Consider the following 22962-nt stretch of genomic DNA (forward strand, 5'->3'; position numbering starts at 1 on the left):
TTTATCAAACATTTTCCATATTCATATATCAATGTCTCATGTCTCCATATATCAATAACCATCATTTTCATGAATTCCGAGTTCAATTTCATAATTATTTGTCTCGTGTTCAATTTATTCCATGTTGGAACTTTATTCATTAAAACATTTGAATTATCAATACATATGGACAGTTCATTCAAGATGAACAATTATATAATCACAAATGAATTCATTTATCAACCAAGTTCTATACTCATATCTTATCAACTCGTACTTCCTTGTATCATATAATTCCATGTAACACTTACCAAACTTTGTCAAATTAGTGAATGTCTTACGGAATTGAGTATTTCGTTTTCTCGATGCCATAGTTCAACTATGGTCTTACACATCTTCACATATTGATGCCATAGCCCAGCTATGGTCTTACACGTAATCACATATCACATATCGATGCCATAGCCCAGCTATGGTCTTACACGAATCACATATCTCACTGATGCCATATCCCAGATATGGTATTATACAGTAGCTTATATCACACCGATGCCATATCCCGATATGGTCTTATACGAAATCACTTGTCACTTGTAGCCGGCTACCACTATTCATCGATCGTAGCCGAGCTACCACTTTTCATCGATCGGTGCGGCTACCACTTTTCATCGATCGGTAGCAAGCTACCACTTTTCACTTGTCATTTGTCCTTGATCGATAAGTGTAGCCGGGTTATCACTTATCACTTTCGCTATCTTTGATCGATAAGTGTAGCCGGCTATCACTTATCACTTGTTGCCATGGTCCAACCATGGTCTTTTCCTTCAATTCATCTTGTCATCGAATCGAAATGCTCAATTTGATCATTTATTCAATTTTCATGCTTTTACATTATTCACGATTTTATCATCAATACATATGAAATAACACATCATGAAATTCATAAAATTAACAAATAATCACTAAAATTTAGCCATATAAACTCACAAGTTCAATTTTTTATTATAACGATAATCATAATTTGATAATAAATATTCCAAATAAAATATTATATCATTTCTAATCCAACACTTATCGATTATAATCGGGCATGTGATCAATTTATACACGAGTCATTCATATATTTTTCCTCTTCCTCTCCATCCACATCCTTGGTATAAATAACACACTTGTAAGTAACCTTATCCATAATTTTCACTAATTACTTCTGTGAATATTCAAGCTATCCACCCATGTCATAGTCACTAAATTATTTATATCTGAAGCTACGAAACTCCAAATTAATATCCAATAATTTTAATTAAAACAAGACTCATATATCTTTTTACCATAAAAATTTCATAATTTTTGGTTGGGCCAATTAATACATTTTATTCATTGAAGTCTCCCCTGTTCTGCTGTCTGACAGTTCCGACCATTCTTCACTAAAAATTAATTATCTCCTCGTACAAGATTCGAATGATGTTCCTGTTTGTTTCTATTGAAAATAGACTCATTCAGGATTCTAAAAATACAAATTTAAGCCCATAATTATTTTTATCCAATTTTTTATGATTTTACAAATTCAGAACAGGGGAACCCAAATCATTCTGACCTTGTCTCACAAAATTCATCATATCTCATGATTTACAATTCCATTACTTACATCATTTTTTCTATAAGAAACTAGACTCAATAAGCTTTAATTTCATATTTTATTCATCCTATAATTCCATTTCTAAAATTTTTGGTGATTTTTCAAAGCTAGACTACTGCTGCTGTCCAAAACAGTTTTAGTGCAAAATGTTGATTTCCATTTTGCCCCAAATTTCACAATTCATACAATTCAGTCCTTGCTCAATTAACCCCTCAATTAAGATAATTTTATCATTTAATACTTTTACTAGACATTATAAGTTATTTCATAACTATTGAAATTCAAAATTTCCACATAAAACTCTAACTTCAAACTCTTTTACAATTAGGTCCCAAACATTCACTTTCTATTCAATTCTTTCAATAAAATCAGCATATAAACAATTTAAAGCTCTAATTCCATGCCAAATCATTATATAATTCCAGCTCATATTCATATAAACTTTCAATTTCTTTCATAGAATCAAAAACTAATGAATTCAACAAGTGGACCTAGTTGTAAAAGTCACAAAAACACAAAACTTTTAAGAAATAATCAAGAATCGAACTTACTTGAAGTAAAAATATGAAAAACCAGCTTAAGGGAACTCTTCCATGGCGTTTTTTCTGATGAGAATGCAGAAAAATAAAGAGAAATCTAGATAATTCCACTTTAGTCCTAGCTTTATTAAGTAAATTTTGCAATTTTGCAATTTTTCCCTTAATTCTCCTTATTTTCTTGCTGATTTCATGCCCTTGCCGTCCAGCCCAAAGAGACATTGAGTCTATTTGCCTTTTAAACCCTCTTTATTTTATCATTTAAGCTATTTAATCATTTCCCACAATTTTGCATTTGATACAATTTAGTCCTTTTTGTTCAATTAACTATTAGAACTTTAAAATTTCTTGACGAAACTTTAATACTAACTTATTAACACTCCATAAATATTTATAGAAATATTTATAGCTCCATTTAAAATTCCCGAGTTCTCGATACCTCGTTTTCGATTCTAGTTATTTTAATATTTATTTTTAGTACACTATTCACTATTTCAAAATTTTTCCTAACTTCAGATTTAACTTATACTCACTAAATTAATAATATTTCCTACTCATTTGTCGAATTTAGTGATCTTGAATCACTGTTTCGACACCACTGAAAATTAGGCTGTTACACATCGACTTTTTAAAAATATATATTTTTTGGCTGTCGCCACTGTGTCAAGTGGAACCAGTATGTATTTTTCCAAATAGCCGTTAAAAATTCAATATTCAGAGAGGAAAAAAAAGAAAAGAAAGTTAATGAGTGTTGGCCATCTGTCAAATGACACCAGTGCTAGTCAAAAAGAATTTTTTGTTTTGGTACCATCGGTGTGTCAAGTGGCGGCACTAGTGTCAAAAATTTTTGGTGCCACTAGTGTGTCAGGTGGCACTTCTGTTAGATTAAAAAAAAATTGGTGTCACAAGTGTGTCAAGCGACACCGGTGTTAGTTTAATTTTTTTTAATTTTTTTGGGTACTGCCGCTATGTCAGATGGCACCGGTGGTCCTGCGATGCCATTAGATGACACAATCCAATATATATACTTCACCAGCTCGTCCTATAACGCCTTAAAATATAGAGGGCTAGATGAAATGAATAACCAATAAATAAACCTTAAGCTTTATGGTTAAGTAGCTAGGATACTCCTTAAAGATCCTAGGTTTAAACCTTATCTCTCTCGTTTCTTTCCTTTTTTTCAACAATCTAGGATAAAAACCATACTACAATAAATATTAAATAGAGTAGAAAATAAACAAGTGTGGGTAGCAACTTAATTGGTTAAGTAATCTCCCTTCTTCTTTGGATTCCTAAGTTTAAGTCACGCCAACTTCACCTCATTTCCCTCTCTTTTTTTTGATAAAAAAAACGACCACAGGGGTCAACACAATTTATTTAAATAACATCACATATTATAGCAACATGGATTTCTGACGGATAATCCATATCGAAAAAACATGTTTTGGCTTACTATACATTTTTTTACAAATTAAATGGGCTACATTATTACAAGACCGTTTGGTCCAATTTAATTCGGCAGAATTAAAATTGTTGAAAGCTGTTATCATTTTTTGATACGCGTGCCAATAATGGTAACATCCATACCATTATTTCTTAATTTGTTGACCAAGCCTGCGTGATCTGTTTCAAAAATCACATCCCCTTTAATTTTCAGCTGACTAGCTAGGTATGCTCTTTTCAAACGCCAAGCATTCAGCTTCATGCACCGAAATTCTTGATTCAATAAAGCCTCCTTCCGCCCAAAATGAAACCATCGTTGTCCCTCACAATCGCCCCATACCCCATTCTGTTAACCACTACAGTAGCATCGAAATTGATTTTTACAAATCCTTTAAGAGGTTTTTCCCATCTTAACATCAATATTAGGTGATAGCAGAGGTTTCTTTAACAGCGGAAGTTTTTCTTTAGAGTGCTAGCCCTCTCCCAAATAACCGTAGCCTCCTCTTCTTTTCCCCTGAAGATGTAATTGTTTCTGTTGTTCCAACAATTCTATAATAATACCATAAGGTCGGCCATGGCTCTTTGTCAAGTACACGCATCATGTCTTCCAGCCAATCGATATAGTGGTCATACTTCCTTTGAAATAGTGCTTCTGGACCACCCTCCTAGAGAGAGAACGTTACGGGAGGTTGGGCAATCTTTTAGCGCATATAGCAGAGTTTCGACCTAAGCTCCACATCGAGGGCAACCTTTATCAAAATCGTGTCTAATAGAAGCAAATTTAACATTCGCCGGGAGAATCTCATTCTCCACGTGCCAAGAGAACACACGTATTTTTGGTAATGTATCGAGCTTCTAGAGAGCTTTTCAAAAAATTCTATGAGGACCATACCTTATCTCTTTCAAAAGTAGCCATGAGTAAGCAGACTTCGAAGTAAAGCACCCATGAGGGTTGTGAAACCATATTATTTTATCTCCTTGGCCCTCGTCCCCTATAGGCACGTTGCAAATCTTGTCACCCCAATCTTACCCATACGTATTTTTTACTTTATTAACATTCTAGTTTCTCCTATCCGTCAGCCAAAGGTCTTTCACGCTCATTTCATTTGGGTTGAGACTGTCACTTCTAATAGCATCCCCATTAAGACTTTCCATTCCCCAGTTGTCAACCCGGATATTTATCATGTCGCCATTCTCAACCTGCCACCCAAAGCCGTCTTTAAGAGCTTTCGCCGCTGTCGCAAGGCTTGACCAGGTAAACGAAGCTTTGTCCACCTTTTTGGCATGAAAAATGTTACCACTAAGAAAGTATTTTGAAGACAACACATTAAAATAGAAAGATTCTTTGTTGTTAATAAGTCTCCACACTTGACGCCCTAAGAGAATAAGGTTGAAAAGTCGAATGTCTCCAATTCCAAGGCCTCTCATGCCCTTCGGTTTGCACAACGTGTGCCACGGGATCATTGTTTAGAATCGACCTTTGTCTTTTCCCGACCACCATGTTCTACTTAGCTTGGCTTGAATGTCATCGATCACCCCTTTGGGAGCCAAAAAAATCGACATAGCATATATAAGAATAGATTGGAGAACCGCTTTGATGAAGACTTCTTTGCCACCAAAAGAGAGTAGCCTCTTTGTCCAACTATTGATCCTACAAGACAATCTATTAGTAATCTCTTTGAAAGCCGCTATTTTCTTCTTACCAATTGGAATAGGAAGGCCTAGATAGTTATTTAAATTCTTCATCACCATCATACCTAGAATATCTCTAAAGTTGGTTCTTAGAGCTCTTGAAGTGTTGGGACTAAAGAGAATCATTGATTTTTCAAAATTAACCTCTTGAACTGAAATGTTAGAGAAATTGTTAAGCATGTTAATGAGACTTTCAATATCACTCTTTTTATTTCTAACAAAAAGGAGCACGTCATCAGCAAAGAACAAGTGATTTATCCCGGGGTCGTTTCTACTAGCCCAGATACCTCTAATAATGTTGTTCTCCTGAGCATGGATAAGCATCCTCGAGAGAGCTTTCATACAAAATAAGAACAAATAAGGGGAAAGGGGATCCCCTTGACGGAAACCCTTCTTGGGGATAAAAAAAATCTGATCAAATGTTGTTACATTTAACCGTATATTTAACTGAGCAAACACAATCCATAATTTTGTTAATCCATTTCCCATCGAATCTCATTTTCTTCATAATTGTTTCAATAAAGTTCCATTCCACGCGGTCATATGCTTTGTTCATGTCGAGCTTGACCACAATTCCTTTATTAGAGCCGTTATTAGAACTTTGAAGATAATGGAAAAGCTCATGCGCAATCAAAATACTATCATGTATCATCCTCCCCGGTAAGAATGTGCTCTGATTTTGGCTGATGCAGCTTGGAAGAGCAGCTTTTAGACGATTGGTATACACCTTTGAGATTATCTTGTAGACAAACCTATATAAACTGATAAGACGAAAATTAGTAAGCTCACAAGGATCTCTGATTTTAGGAATTAAAATAATCATAGTTTCATTAAGGTTAGAGATATTTTTGTTCCCATTAAGAACATCCAAGCAGAAACTAACAGTGTCGTTGCCCACAATCTCCCAATAATGTTTGAAGAAATTTCCCGATAGACCGTCAATACTGAGGGCTTTATTAGGGTTTATCTGCTTAATAGCTTGAGCGACCTTATTTTTTGTATAATCCCTAGTAAGCCACTTATTTGTCTCCCTGGTCACACGCTCCTAAATGTACCCCATCTCTTTGATTTCAACATTTTAACAGTTTGACCAAAATAATAACAAAAAGTAGTTTTTAGCCACCTGACTAATGTCCTTACTATTTGTAACCCAGTTTCCGGTCGTGTTTTTAAGCTTTTAAATATGATTCTTCTTTAATCGCCCAATTGCTTTAGTATGAAAATACCTAGTATTCCGATCCTCCTCCCTAAGCCATTTTGATCGGGATCTTTGAGTCTAATAGCTTTCTTCCCTTGCATAGAGAAAGTCAAGCCTTTTACGAGCTTCTTTCAAATTCTTCACGCTATCCCCTCTACTAGTAGAATCAATAATTTGGTCAATATTTTTCTCTAGCCTTCACATGTCACTCTTCATTTTTCCATATTTCTTACGCTGCCATAGACCAAGAACTGACCTAACTCTTTCAAGCTTATCCCCATAATATGTATCTTCCTTGTTTCACGCACTACCAATAATATTGTTTGCTTCCCTGTCACCAGCCCAACAGGCATCGAATTTGAACCAAAATCTATGGTCTTTAGAGTAATCTTTTGGTCTATGGCCCCACAAGTCTAGGAGAATTGCATCGTGATCAGAATGAGTTTGCCTTACCGCTTTTGTAGCAATAAAAGAGAAGTTTTCAACCAATGAGATTGAAGTGAGGAATCTGTCAATCCTCTCTTTTATCAAGTTTCCCCCACTCCTATTGTTAACCTAGGTAAACCATCCACTATCGGGTTTGATATCCACGAGGGCTAAATCATCCATAACCTCTTTGAATTCATTCATATGCGTCCTCACCCCTTACGTCTGCTTTATTTCCCAATGTCATTCAGAAATGCGTTAAAATCTCCCCCAACAACCCAATCCTCCCTAACTGAGTCCCCAACCCTACGCGATATGTCCCATAAATTGCTTCTAAGATTCGAGTTTGCGTGCCTATGAACTGTGTCAAGTGGCATCGGTGGTCCTACGATGCCATTAGATGACACAATCTATAGATGAAATGAATAACCAAGAAATAAACCTTAAGTTTTATGGTTAAGTAGCTAGGATACTCTTTAGAGATCATAGGTTTAAACCTCATATTTCTCATTTCTTTTTTTTTTTTTTTAATTTTAACAACCTAGGGTAAAAACCATACTATAATAAATATTAAATGGAGTAGAAAATAAACAAGTGTTGGTAGCAACTTAATTGGTTAAGTAATTTCCCTTCCCTTTTGGATTCCTAAGTTTAAGTCATGCCAACCTCACCTTATTTCCCTTTTATTTTTGGTAAAAAGGTTAAATTACCTTGCAACCCCTTAAAAGTTTGAAAACCTAGCTGCTTAGTCCCCTTTCTTAATTACATTAGAATTTTGATTTATTTCTTCCCCTTTTCTTTTTCATATTCCCCTTTGCAAATATTTTTCCTCCATTGTTGAAAAATTTATTTTGATTTCGAACTCGAAATTGATCTTTGTTCAATCGTTCATCTTATCAATTTAGCTAACCCCGTTAAAATTCATCTCTAGCATTGCCAAGATCGACTCATTTTAGGTATCCTGAATCAGATTTAGACGTAAGGATTATCGTCCAAGACCTCGATGACAAATGTGTGTTATTTTATGAGAAAATCGAGGTAAAATCGAGCTAAGATAGACCAAATAGGTGTGTGGGATGCTCAAGGGGACTACAAGACCCCCTTACACAGCCATGTCCCCCTTGTAACTCTAGGTTTTCACTTCTCACACGGCATAAGACTGTAACAGCCCATTTTTCAGCGGTGTCAAAAATAGTGGTCTTAAAACCACAATTTCGATATGTTATTTTGTAAATATTATTTATTTAATATTTACAATGTTTTATGAGTGTTGTATTAAGATTTGGTTCGATATTTTTTATGTTTGGCTAGTTAATTAAGGAAAAAGGACTGAATCGTAAAAGATGTAAAAACTTAATCTCTATTGATTTCTATTAACTAAAAAGTAGGATTAATTATTTTTAAATGTTTTAAATGGTAAATATACCATTTTTATTAGTGTTGGATGGTTAGTGGGGATTAATTAGTTAAAATATGATGTTTTTATATTATAAAGATCATAATATACGTTAAAATATTTAAAATGAATTAGTAAAGAAAGGAAAAGAATTATTCTTTTATCTTCTTCATCTAGAACCGAATTCAAAAGAGGGAGAACACCTAACTCACTGCTACCTTATTCTTGCAAATTGGTAAGTAATTTTTTTTTATCAATTTCTTATAAATTTTATGCTTTTGGAATCTCGGGAGCTTGATGTAGCTAACCCAAGGACTATTTCACGAAATTGTTAAAAATTGTTAAAGTTTCCATTGATGTTTTATTGAAGCTTTTAGATGATGAAGACGTAGGCACTGTGATCATAATTTATTGCTCGATTGGGAACGTAAACACTAAACTAGTTGAATTATTTTCTAAATTAACCGATGTAGAGACTATCCAAAATGTTAATCCATTAAGTCAACAATACGAATTTGACTTTTACCTCAATATCAGATGGGCAGAACAGTTAGGTTATGGAAGAACATCAACATGGGCCGAAAATCCACACCATGGTAAGATTGCATATAACAACCCTATTCCAGGTCCCCGTTTAGAGATACATCCAGAGGTGATGGGCACTAATGAAGATGGTGAAAAAGGACCTAATAATGATGGTTATTCTCATTATGAGGGTGAAAATTTTAATAACCCTGATTTGGATGAGGTCCCAGATGATATGACGATAAAGGCATAAAAGAGGATGAAGATGTATACCCCATTTGATCTGGAACTCGAGTCGTGGCATTGTTATACAAAATGTCCCTTTGGCCCATATGTTTAATGTAGACCCCGATACAGTACATGAATCTGAGTTCACTAAGTACCTAGATATAATAATTTCTAACCGAGTGGCAGTAAATTCTAAAATGAAAGAGTTGTTTGTAGGACAACAATTAGTAAACAAGGAGGACTGCATATTTGTTGATAAACCATAATTTATACATATTTTTACCCCATGCTTAACATATTTTATGGATGATTTTTCCTTAGAATTAGTGAATTCGATGCTCCTAATGCCTTAATTTCATGTTTTATACTTAGGTGAGCATAGGAGAGCGAAAGGATCGAGAAATGGGCCAAAAACGGAGAAAATGGGCCAATGTACGAAATCAACACGGCCTAGACCTCCTCACACGGGTAGACCACACAATCGTGTCAATTTGGAAAAATCGAAGCACCACTCACACGGGTAGAACACATGCCTGTGTCATTCTAACAGGCTCGAGCACGGCCTGAAGTAATCGTACACGGGCGTGTCCTTGTCGAGCCCAAATTGAGTCCAATTCAGAAAAGGCCAATTTTGAGGGTTCTTAGGCATTCCAAAGCCTATAAATACATCCTAAAGGAGGAGGAAAAAGGAGGCACAGGGAGGAAGGAAGGAATTACTCGAAGGAAGTCGATTGATCCATCTCAAAAGTCGGATTCATCATTAAGACTGAAGATCTCCCCTCAATTTCCCTTCAGGAGTTTTAGGTTTTCTTTATGTTTTGTATTTATTATTCTTCTGAGATGTTTTCCTTTTTAGTTATGAACTAAATCCCCTAAATACCTAAGGGGAATGAAACCTAAGATGAATCTGGTTATTATTTTCTGAATTGTACGATAAATATTTGGCTTGTTCTTAATTCTTATCTTGATATTCCAGGATATTGATTCAAGTTAAGCTATTATTCAGAGGAGCAATAGACCCTGTCTAAAACCTAGGGTTAGACGTTGTTAGTCTCGAGAGGGATAATAATATAACTTAGGGATTTCTACGGATCAAGTCAAATGAATAAATCGTCTGATTTGGAGTCAGAATAACAAGTGAAGTCTAGGTGGATTTTTCCTTAGGTATTGTCTTAAGTCAATCGTTTTTTGAAAGTAATCCCCTAATTCTATTTTTTGTGAATTCTTAGTTTAGTTAATTAATTAGTTAAAACAAACCCCCTTATTCTTAGGCTATATAATAAAAAGACAGTCATTACTAGTACTTTTAGTTCCTTTGGGTTCGATAATCCGGTCTTGCTAAAGTTATACTATTGTTCAATAGGTACACTTGCCTACATCGTGATAATAGTTAGTTTCATGAACGATTAATTGTAAATTTATAAAACTTATCACACAAAATTACGTATCAAGTTTTTGGCGCCGTTGCCAGGGAACTAAGATATTAGGAACACTCAATTTTTATTACTTTAGCCATTCACTTTTACTGAATTTTAAATTTTATTCTAATTTTTATTTTATGATTAGAAGAAACCCGTCAGGACCACTACTTTTTAACGAAGAAATCGATCGCACAGTTCGGAGAAACCAAAGGGAAATAAGGCAAAGCTTAAGATACATAGAGAGCAAGTAAGAGGACGATATTCAAACCACAACCAAGGAGATGGCTGAAAACCAAGAAAATCCGCTGCCTCCTGCGATTGTTGTTAATCAAAATTCAGCTCCGTGTACTATGTATGATGATGCTAAACCTACTTTAATAGGAACTGAGTCAAGTACAGTTAGGCCTGCTATTGCTACAAATAATTTTGAACTAAAATCTAACAGTATTCAAATGATACAACAATTTGTTTAGTTTAATGGTTTGCAGGATGAGGATCTAAACACTCACTTGGCAAATTTCCTGGAATTCTGCGATACATTTAAAATTAATGGCATTTTTGACGATGCCATTCATCTTTGGTTATTCCCTTTTTCATTGAGGAACAAAGCTAAATAGTGGTTGAACTTGTTACCACGAGGGTCAATTACTACTTGGGAACAAATGACCGAAAATTTTTTATTAAAATTTTTTTGCCGGCTAAAATGGCCAAATTACGTAATGATATCTCTTCGTTTGTGCAGATGGACTTAGAAACTCTTTACGATACATGGGAGAGATACAAGGACTTACTGCGAAGGTGTCCTCATCATGGTTTTACCCTTTTCCTTTTTACTGATTCCCGCTTGCTTCGGAGCTTTCTCCAGAGTTGCTCCCTCGGATCAATGTCCAGCCGGAGTTGTCCCCAAAAGTACTCTCACCGTCAGGTGAAACATTGTGATTAGCCGAAGAAAGTTCCCAGCTCAAAGTACCGCTGGAATGGTCAAGATCCATACATAAAGCGATGTTTTTTGTCGAAATGGAGCCAACAACCATGTGAATAGGCAATTATACTAAATAGGAAATCTGGAACTTTGTTTACTGCACTTTATCTTAAGATGGTCTCGCTCCCTCCACATTTGATCTCTTAGCGGTTAGCCTAGCTACCCTAGCAGCCAGAGTCTTCCTTTCCCATGCCCCACTCCTTAGAGCCCAGAAGCATCGTAGAAAGATTGTCTAGGGGGACAGAGCGATGGTTCCGTTCCTGCTTTCAGTTTGGATTGCTTTGGGCAGGGCGGTAATGGTGAAGTATTGCTAAGAGTTAACGCTTAAAAGAGATTAGTGCTTTGGTTAACAGTGGAAATTTTCCCTCGTAAGGCCGAATTAATCAACAAGCAACCATAGTAAAAGAGTATGCTTTTGGAGGAGCCCAGGAAGTAAATTCCCAATAAAGGCTGCCCACTTGACTCCTGGTGCCCACTCTCTATAAGTGATACCTGTGGCACTGCGAGTGAAACAAAATTTCTCATAACCACGATAAAAGACTTCACTTCAAAACCACCCTTATCCTTTGAAATTTCCTCACGCATTCTCTGCCTATACCTATAAGAAATATGATCACGCTAATTTGTCAAAAGTGGATCTATTTCAGAAATCTTCTGACCAACTCCAGGTGTAGGAATGACTCCCTTTTTTACCCTATCCGATTCTTTACTTATAGTCTCTACCTTTGTATCTGATGTTCCTGCACCCTTTGCTTTAGCATATCCATCTGGATGCAGTGAAGAAGCATAATATCCTTCTCCATAAGTCTAACTATAACCATGGGTTGGTTCAATGTAATTAGGATCACCTTCTATCTTTGGACTGATTATCTACATCACCTGAGACTTGGGGTTCTTCTTCAACTGTCTCAGAAACCGAACATTGCTCTGTCGAGGATGAGGAGCCATCACTCTGACTGCCAGAACAGAACAAGGACCTTCTCTGATGACGCAACCTTCAAGAAGGGAATTCAGAATCATAAGACGACTTTGCAACAAAGAGAAAAAGAGTGCTTTCTCAGAAAAGAAAGAGAGATTGGCATTCCTCCGATCAGCATGAGAGCTCGATCCAGCTGAAAGCGATCCCTCAGAAAGTCCTTATAAACAGACTGCTCCTCTATGTGCTCCGAGACCCTCTCCTTGCTCGAGGGAAGATGTGCGGTTCTCTGCTTCAGATACAGTCTACAATGGTGTGAACCCCTTGATAAGACAAATGATTGATGCAGCAGTCGAGAGAACCATCAATAACAAAACACCTGAAGAGGCTTACGAATTTATTAAAGAGATGTCACTAAATAACTATTAGTGGCAAGTCATGAGGACTAAGCCAACTAAAATAGCAGGCGTTTATAACGTCGATGCGGTCACTATGCTGTCAAACCAAGTAGAACTTCTAAATAAAAATATTGATGGTTTACTTGGTTCTTCGCAGGTTCATCCAGTAATGCACTGTGAAGTCAGTGAAGGTCGATCAAGCAATTCAGAATATCAATCCTATGGCCACAGCATAGAGAACGAACAATTAAATTACATGGGTAATAATACTCGATCTCAAAATAATCCTTATAGCAATACTTATAATGCAGGTTGGAGGAACCACCCAAATTTCTCCTGGGGTGGTCAAAGGAATCAAAGGCCACAGAATCCTCTGGGTTTTTAACAACCACCCTATCAACAGGAAAAGAAACCGAGCCTTGAAGAGATGTTATCTAAATTTATCTCGGTGTCAAAAACTCGTTTCCAAAAACCCTAGACAACACTTAAAAATCAACAAGCGTCGATCCAAGGGCTCGAAACTCAGATAGGACAGCTGTCCAAACTAATCTCCAAACGACCACAAGGTAGCTTGCCAAACAACACAGAATCTAACCCAAGGGAGCAACTCAACACGATTACTAGTCAAGATGAGGAAGGGTTAGTCACACCTGAACCAGAACTAAGGCAAAAAGCTGAGATAAGCAAATGTAAAGGTGAGGTAGACCACAATGAGTAGAAACTAATAAGTACAGAATACAAACCTCGTGTGCCATACCCCAACACGACAAGGAAAGACCTCTCAAATGAAAAATTTGGTAAATTCCTTAAACTCTTAAAAAAATACACATTAACTTACCATTTATTGAAGCTCTATCACAGATGCCAAACGCAATGAAATTTTTAAAGGAGCTTTTAGCAAATAAGTGAAAGTTGGATGAGGCGTCGCATGTGGAGCTAAACGCAGTTTGTTCAGCTATTCTATAGAATAAATTACCCAAAAAATTGAAAGATCCAGGGAGTTTTACAATTCCTTGCTTAATTGGTAGTTTAGATGTTAATAATGCATTAGCTGATTTAGGGCTAGTATTAAAGTCATGCCCTACAAAATGTTCAAACAATTAGGTTTTGGGAAACCCAAACAGATTAGGATGAGCATTCAATTAGCAGATAAAACTGTAAGATTTTATAGGGGTATTATTGAAGATGTGCTAGTTAAAATCGATAAATTTATATTTCTCGTTGACTTCATTGTTCTAGACATAGAGGAGGATAGCAACACTCTTTTGATTTTAGGAAGACCATTTTTAGCAACTGCTAAAATGATTATTGATGTTGGCACATTAGAGCTCACACTTCGTGTGGGAGATAAAACAATCACCTTTCAAGCTCGCAATTCTGGTAACACATCAGAAATTAAAGGTGATCGTCTAAACCATTCTACTAAAACTGACAATATGGTGCAACCTACTTTGCAGAAAATGAGTCTGAAGGAAGTACGTGAGCCATTCTCAAGCAATAATAGAGGACCTACTCATGAAGAACGAAGGCTACAAATCGAGGAGCTAGATGAATGGCAAAGACATAAATAAAGAACACACGATAAACCAAAACTATGCCAGGATGAGCTCAATACCTTTCCAAATCAACTTAAGGTTGGAGATAAAGTTTTATTAGATGCTGCAGATCCTCACATTGTCACTACCAAACCGAATGAAGAAATCCCTCTTACGGTACTTAGTATTTTCCCATTCGGTATAGTCGAGGTAAATCATCCCAAGTTCAACACTTTTAAGGTAAACAATACCCGCCTAAAACCTTTTTTTGATGAGATTCACAGCAGGAATGAGGAGTATAATCTCCTCGAACCACCATAACCATTCAATGGAAAGGTAAGTCGAGCTTAGACTATAAATAAGCATGAGGAGTATAATCTCCTCGAACCACCATAACCATTTAATAAAAAGGTAAGTCGAGCTTAGACTATAAATAAGCGCTTCTCAGAGGCAACCCAAGCACTAACAATATTACTTTCTTTAAAATTTTAGTTGTTAAAATATAACATACTAACCAAATCATTAAGCACAGACTTTTTAGAACCACACGGCCAGACCCACGGGCGTGCCCTAGGCCGTGCACATACCACGGCGTACAACACGGCCGTGAGATACGGCCGTATGAAAACAGGGCAAAAAAAATTTCCCCAACACGGGATGCGATAAGTAGCCACGGCTGTGCGATATGGCCGTGGGAGAAATTGTCAATTTAACATGAGCGTGCACCTTCCTACACCGGCATAGGAGAAGTGAACGAAGATCGACATGGCTGTGCAACATGGTCGTGTACACCAATGTGCATAATTTCGAAAAAAATACGAAATGCATGGGCTGAGCTTAGAGCACACGAGCGTGTGCCCCAATTTCTCTATAAATACCTATTATTTATTTTATTTTATTTTCATCTCTATACTTTAAAATTATTTTTATTTATTTATTATTTTATTTCCTTTTAATACTATTGCATCTTGAGTTTTTACAATTTCTATTCTTTGGCTATTTCATTACGAGTAATTGTGCTTCAGTATACCTCTTAAAGAATTCCTGATTTGCTCACAGTTATAAAAAGCTCCAAAGCTCACTATTACTTAGGAACTTGAAACTCCACTGGGAAAAGTTTCCCACGACTGCCATGTCCTGCTTGACCACGACCATAGCTACCACCAGATATAATATTCTTTTGAGACAGGACTTATGGACTAATGAACCTCTACCATTGTTGGAGTATCCTCCTCCACCCTCAAGCCAATTATTCTCCATACCTCCAGTTTAAGGAAATTCATTCATCACTCAAGAATTTTCACTTCTCTCCTTATCTTCTATTTGTATTCTCTTCTATAGATCTATCTTTGTACATTGAGGGCAACGTACATCTTAAGTGTGGGGGGTATTCATTTCACTATTAGAAAAATCCCTGAATAATTGCCTTGTTCTCTTGAAAAGCTCTCATATCATGTTTAGGATAAATTTTGATTGATTTATTATTTTTATTGATATATCTTGAATTAAAACATAGGCATTCATGCATTGATGGTTTAAACTTTAAGACATTAGGAAAGCAAGCACGATACGTTGATTTTTAAGATTTTAAAATTTTAGGTTGTTTCCCCAAGTCTAAGTATTATCTTGAATTAGAATTCACAAGTTTAAACATCAAAAAGCCATAATTTTTGTAAGATCTTGAGCCTTCAAGAGCATCTATTAATTCTTTCATGCTCACTTTCATTATGAGTGCATCAGTATTGAACTGTTATTCTAGAACTTGCTTGATTATGCATGTCGAGACCACACTATTTCATTTGATAAGTTAAGATGATAGAGGCACTTAGTATTAACCCACTCATGCCATGAAAAGCCTACCTCCACGATTAACCCTTAGTAAACCCCATTAAGCTAACAAGCCATTTCTTGTATTACCCTTAAAATTAACCCTTAACCCATTATTGTTGAAATCCCCTCAATTATTTTGATCCCTATTTTTGTCGAGATTTGAGTTGAATAAATTGCTTAGTTATGTCTTGTTCTTAATAGTTAGTCTATGTTATTTGGCTTGTTCTTAAAAAAAAAGTGTATATATATTAGTAGTAATCTTTTGTTTTTGAGCTTAGGTACTTAAATTCCATATTCTAAGAAAAAGCTCTGTTGTATGCAAGTAATGATTAAATTTTTTTTCTAGTTAAGTAAATTGTCAATTCAATCTCGATTCTAACTTTTTCTTTCAGCTTGTAACCACACCCCCTAACCAAGCATCACTACATCCCTCTAAAGACCTTTTGATTGATGTATCATCTCAATTTATAGTGGTGGAGATTTGATTTTCATGTGAGCCTATGGTAATAACTTTTCATATTGACTGATGAGTGCTACTTTTATTGTCCTTAAACACTTTGAGTGATTTGAGTGAATCTTTAGTGAGGATGTTAAACTCCGTGAGATTTTGAATTGAGGTAACCACTTAGATAAGGGGAGATGCCTAAGTTTTGCATGATTAAATACTCAACTGGGAATGTTTGAAGCTTTAATGTTCTTTTAGTTGAATTATCAATGTACGACTACTCATGAATTAGTTTGAGATATTTTTTATAGAGATTATAAGTTGAGAAGAATTTATTTTGATTATGAGTTGAGAATTTTGCTTGAGAACAAGCAAATGCTTAAGTGTGGGGGTATTTGATAAACCGTAATTTATACATATTTTTACCCCATGCTTAACACATTTTATGGATGATTTTTCCTTAGATTTGGTGAATTCGATGCTCCTAATGCCTTAATTTTATGTTTTATACTTAGGTGAGCATAGTAGAGCGAAAGGATCGAGAAACAGGCAAAAAAAGGAGAAAATGGGACAACATACGAAATCAACACGGCCTGGACCTCCTCACACGGGTAGACTATACGGTCGTGTCAATTTGAAAAAATCAAAGCACGACTCACACGGGTAGAACACACGCTTGTGTCATTCTAACAGGCTCGAACATAGCTTGAAGTAATCGCACACGCGCATGTCCATGTCGAGCCCAAATTGAGTCCAATTCGGAAAAGGCCAATTTTGAGGGTTCTTAGGCATTCCAAAGCCTATAAATACATCCTAAAGGAGGAGGAAAAAGGAGGCATAGGGAGGAAGGAAGGAATTACTCGAAGGAAGCCGATTGATCCATCTCAGAAGTCGGATTCATCATCAAGACTGAAAATCTCCGCTCAATTTCCCTTCAGAAGTTTTGGGTTTTCTTTATGTTTTGTATTCATTATTCTTTTGAGATGTTTTCCTTTTTAGTTATGAACTAAATCCCCTAAATATCTAAGGGGAATGAAACCTAAAACGTATCTTGTTATTATTTTCTGAATTGTATGATAAATATTTGGCTTGATCTTAATTATGTGTTCTTAATTCTTGTCTTGATATTTCAGGATATTGATTCAAGTTAAGCTCTTATTCAGAGGAGGAATAGACCCTATCTAAGAGTACATTTTTCATAATTAAGTAGAGTTGGTTGCGCGCCTAGAGATAGGGTGACAAGATTTTTTCGGATTAGGGTGAAACCTAATAAAGGGATTCAGAGATCAAGTTAATGAAACCCTAAGGAGTTAATTAGAAAGAGATTTCAATTATTCAACCTAGGGTTAGACGTTGTTAGTATCGAGAGGGATAATAATATAACTTAGGGATTTCTACGGATCAAGTCAAATGAATAAATCGTCAGATTCGGAGTTAGAATAACAAGTGAAGTCTAGGTGGATTTTTCCTTAGGTATTGTCTTAAGTCAATCATTTTCCAAAAGTAAACCCCCTTATTCTTAGGCTAGATAATAAAAAGACAGTCATTACTAATACTTTTAGTTCCTTTGGGTTCAACAATCCGGTTTTGCTAAAGCTATACTACTGTTCGATAGGTACACTTGCCTACATCATGATAATAGTTAGTTTCATGAATGATTAAGTATAAATTTATAAGAGTTATCTCACAAAATCACGTATCATTTGTCATCAAGCGGTATAGCATGAATGTGTCAGTGGACTACAAAGTTATAAGGTCTACACCGAAATTATATGTTGGGGAATGTTGGAGGTCTAGAAAAGGGTGGAATTGGTAGGTTCAACCTGCATCTATGCAGAGGACTTAATTGTGGATGATTTAAAAATTTGGAGGGCCTATACAAGCACTGTTGCACGTATATCGCAAGACCATCGCGAATTGGATGTGAAAACAATAAGCAACTACATTATGCCACTAGTGAAAAACATTCCCACTATTCCTGTATTAGTCCTAATTGTCGACATGTAAGTTCAGTTCTGTACGAGGTGTCGTATAGAAAAGCATTGCAGGCTAAACAAATGACCATGAAGTAATTGTATGGAGACTAAGATGTGTCATACAACTAACTTCAGGGGTAATTAACTGCAATAAAGACATGCCCACTGTATTGTTCTAATTATCGACATGTAAGTCTGGTTCTAGTATAGAATGTCGCGCAAAAAGGAATGTGGGCTAAACAAATGACCATGGAGTAGTTGTATAGAGACTGAGATGTGTCATACAACTAACTTCAAGGGTGATCAACTGTAATAAAGACATGCCCATTATTCCTGTACTGGTCCTAATTGTTGACATGTAAGTCAGGTTCTAGTACAGGGTGTAGTGCAAAAAAGCATGGTGGGCTAAAGAAATGACCATGAAGCAATGTACGGAGATTAAGATGTGTCATATAACTAATTTCAGGGGTAATTAACCGCAATACAAGTGTAACACCCCTCACCCATATCCAGCGCCGGGACAGGGTTTGAGGCGTTACCGAACTTAAACTCAACCAATCTTAGGAAATTAGGCTATAAAACTTTGATCAATTTAAAACTTTTCATTTTATAAGCAACCTGTCCTTTACTTGGGCTTAAGAGGCCCAAAACATACATCTGAGGTGGTTCGAGGTCAAACCGAGGGCTCAAGAAAAACTTGGAAAATTCATGCTTTAAGGCTCCACACACCCGTGTGGGTATAAACCATGTGGTCACGCATGCCCGTGTGGTCTGGGATACTTTCGTGCCCTTATCCTATGTGCAACACTGACTTTAAAACACGGCCATGGCACACGTCCGTGTGGCATGCCTGTGTACAACAATGAGTTAAAATTTTAAGTACAGAGGACGACGGCCATAACACACACCCATGGGAGTGAGCCGTGTGTCACACAAGACCTAGACACACGCCTGTGTTTCCTGCCCGTGTGGACAAAAGAAGGCCATTTCCAAGCCATTTTTTCACCCCTTTTACACAACCTACACAAGATCATTTCAATATACTAATTTCACCACAATGGACACCAATTCATCCATAGAAAGAACATTATAAACATTTACCAAAATGAATAATAGCCATTATTCTAGACTTGATACAAAATGAAGGGCTTTTGACTTAAGTCAAAATATATAATCAATTTCTCAATAAATCAAACATCCTAATTTAGCCCTATACATGCCGTACACAAAAAAAGATTTCTACTATGATAAACCATAATTTATACATATTTTTATCCCATGCTTAGCCCATTTACGGATGATTTCTTCTTAGATTTGGTGAATTCGATGCTCCTAATCCTTTAATTTCATGTTTTATACTTAGGTGAGCATAGGAGAGTAAAAAGAGCGAAAAACGGACCAAAAACAAAGAAAATGAACCCATGTGGGAAATCAACACGGCCTAGACTTCCTCACACGGGTGTGTCACACAGTCGTGTCCATTTGGCAGGATCGAAGCATGACTTACACGGGTAGACTACACGCCTGTACCTGTTCAACGGCCTTGACCACGGGCTGGAGTAATCGCCCACGGGCGTGTCCCTACCGAGCCCAAATATAGTCCTATTCAGAAAAAGCTAATTTTTAGGGCTCTTAAGCATTCAAAAGCCTATTTAAACACCTGAGGAGGCACTTAGAAGGGGGATGGAGAGTAGAAAGCAAGGAATTACTTAAACAAAGTCGATTGATCCATCTTAGAAGCTGGATTCATCATCAAGACTAAAATCTCCCTTCAAGTTCCTTCAAGAGTTTTGGGTTTTCTTATGTTTTGCTATCTTTATGCTTTTGAGATATTTTCTTTTATAATTATGAACTAAACCCCCTAAATACCTAAGGGGAATGAAACCTAAGACGGAGCTTGTTATTATTATCTGAATTGTATGATAAATATCTGACTTGTTCTTAATTATGTGTTCTTAATTCTTATTTTAATATTCCAGGATATTCAAGTTAATGCTTTTATTCAGAGGAGGAATACACCCTGTCTAAGAGTAAATTTGTCATAATTAAGTGGAGTTGATTGCACGCCTAAAGATAGGGTGATAAGATTTTATCAGATTAGGGTGAAACCTAATAAGGGAATCCATAGATCGAGTTAATGCAACATTAGGGCGTTAATTAGAAAGAGATTTCAATTAATCAACCTAGGGTTAGACATTATTAGTCTCGAGATAGATAATAATATAACTTAGGAATTTCTACGGATCAAGTCAAATGAATAAATTGTCTGATTCAGAGTCAAATAACAAGTGAAGTCTAGGTGGATTTTTTCTTAGGTATTGTCTTAATCAATCGAATTTTCCCAAAAGTATTTTCCCAAATTTTCTTTCTATGCATTTTTAGTTTAGTAATTATTTTAGATAACCAGATCTCTTAATTTTTAGGCGAGATAATAAAAAGGAAGTAAATATTAGTACTCGTGGTTCTTTTGGGTTCGACAATCCGGTCTTTCTGAACTATACTACTGTTTGATAGGTACACTTGCCTTAATCGTGACAATAAGTTAGTCTCACGAACGCTTCATTCATAAATCTTTAAAACCTATCGCGAATATCATGTATCAAGTTTTTGGCTCCGTTTTTGGGGAACTAAGATATTAGGATCACTCGATTTTTATTACTTTAGCCATTTTACTTTTATTACAATTCAAAATTTTTTATTCTTCATTTATTTTCTTCTGATAGGTTTTTCTAGTTTATGACCAGAAAAAACCCGTCAGGACCACTACTTTTTGATAGTGAGATCAACCGCAGAGTTCGCAAAAACCAAAGAGAAATAAGGCAAAGCCTAAGATACACAGAGAAAGAGCAAAAGGACGATACTTCAACCACAACCGAGGAGATGGCTGAAAACCAAGAAAATTCGCTACCTCCTACAATTGCTGCTGATCCAGTAAATCAGAATCCTGCTCCACGTACTATGTATGTGATCGCAGTGATTCGTAACAAGTAATAAATATTTGTAATGGAGATCAAACCTAGACTAACTATTATCACGACGAAAAGGTAAGCGCACCTATCAAACAATAGTATAGTAATGGCAAGACCGGGATATCGTACCCAAGGGAACCAAACGTACTAGTAATAACTATCTTTTTATTATCTAGCCTAGGAATAAAAGGGTTTGATTTAATTAACTAATTATTTAAACTAAGAACACACAGAGAAAAGAATTGGGGAATTGCTTTGGGGAAAATCGATTGACTTGAGACAATACCTAAGGAAAAATCCACCTAGACTTTACTTGTTATTTTGGCTCCGAACCGGACAATTTAGTCATTCAACTTATTCCGTAGAGATCCATAAGTTATGTTATTATCCCTATTCAAGACTAATAACGTCTAATCCCTATATTGAATAACCGATACTTTTCTCTAATTAACACTCTAGGGTTGCATTAACTCGATCTATGGATCCCCTTATTAGGTTTCACCCTAATCTGGAAAAATCTTGTCACCCTATTTCTAGGCGCGTAATCAACTCCACTTAACTATGGCAAATGTACTCTTAGATAGGGTCTATACCTCCTCTGAATAAGAGCGTGTCTTGAATTAGTATCCTGGGATATCAAAACAAGAATTAAAAACACATAGTTAAGAACAAGTTAAATATTTATCATACAATTTAGAAAATAATAACAAGATTCGTCTTAGGTTTCATTCCCCTTAGGTATTTAGGGGATTTAGTTCATAACTAACTAAGAAAACATCTCAGAAGAATAAAAAAATACAAAACATAAAGAAAATCCAAAACCCTTGAAGGGAAATTGAGGAGAGATCTTCAGCCTTGATGATGAATCCGGCTTCTGAGATGGATCAATCGGCTTCTTTAGGGTAATTCCTTACCCCTCTTCTCTGTCTCCCCTTTTCTCCTCGTCTAGTACGTATTTATAGGCTTTGGAATGCCTAGAAACCCTTCAAAGTAGCCTTTTCCGAATTGGACTTAACTTGGGCTCAGCAGGGACACGCTCGTGTGACACGGCCATGTGACGTGATTGCCAGGCTGTGTTCGATCCGTTTAATTGCACATGACCATGTGGGTCAATGGCCAGGCCGTGTGACTCGTGAAAGCCTTGGTCGACATCCCCGAAAGACACGAGTGTGTGCGATGCCCGTGTGGCAAAGCTTAGGTCGTGTCATCTTCTAGATTTGGTCTATTTTGTCCCTTTTTGGCTCGTTTTTGGCTCCTTTTGACTCTTGGTGCTCTCCTAAGTATAAAACATGCAATTAAAGCATTAGGAGTATCTAATTCACCAATTCTAATGAGAAATCATCTATAAAATGCATTAAACATGGGGTAAAAATATGTATAATTTACGGTTTATCAAATACCCCCACACTTAAGCATTTGCTTGTCCTCAAG

General features: G+C 36.2%; 1 non-coding gene across 1 annotated transcript; it reads right to left on the reverse strand.

Annotated features, from left to right (window-relative positions):
• Positions 1-11189: 11189 nt before the first annotated feature.
• LOC128286207 (small nucleolar RNA R71) lies at positions 11190-11296 on the reverse strand. The gene has a single exon (XR_008276752.1). It is a non-coding gene; the product is annotated as a small nucleolar RNA R71 (small nucleolar RNA).
• Between the last annotated feature and the right edge of the window lie 11666 nt (positions 11297-22962).

The sequence above is a fragment of the Gossypium arboreum genome, chromosome 12, assembly GCF_025698485.1.
Source record: "Gossypium arboreum isolate Shixiya-1 chromosome 12, ASM2569848v2, whole genome shotgun sequence".
Lineage (NCBI taxonomy): Eukaryota > Viridiplantae > Streptophyta > Magnoliopsida > Malvales > Malvaceae > Gossypium > Gossypium arboreum.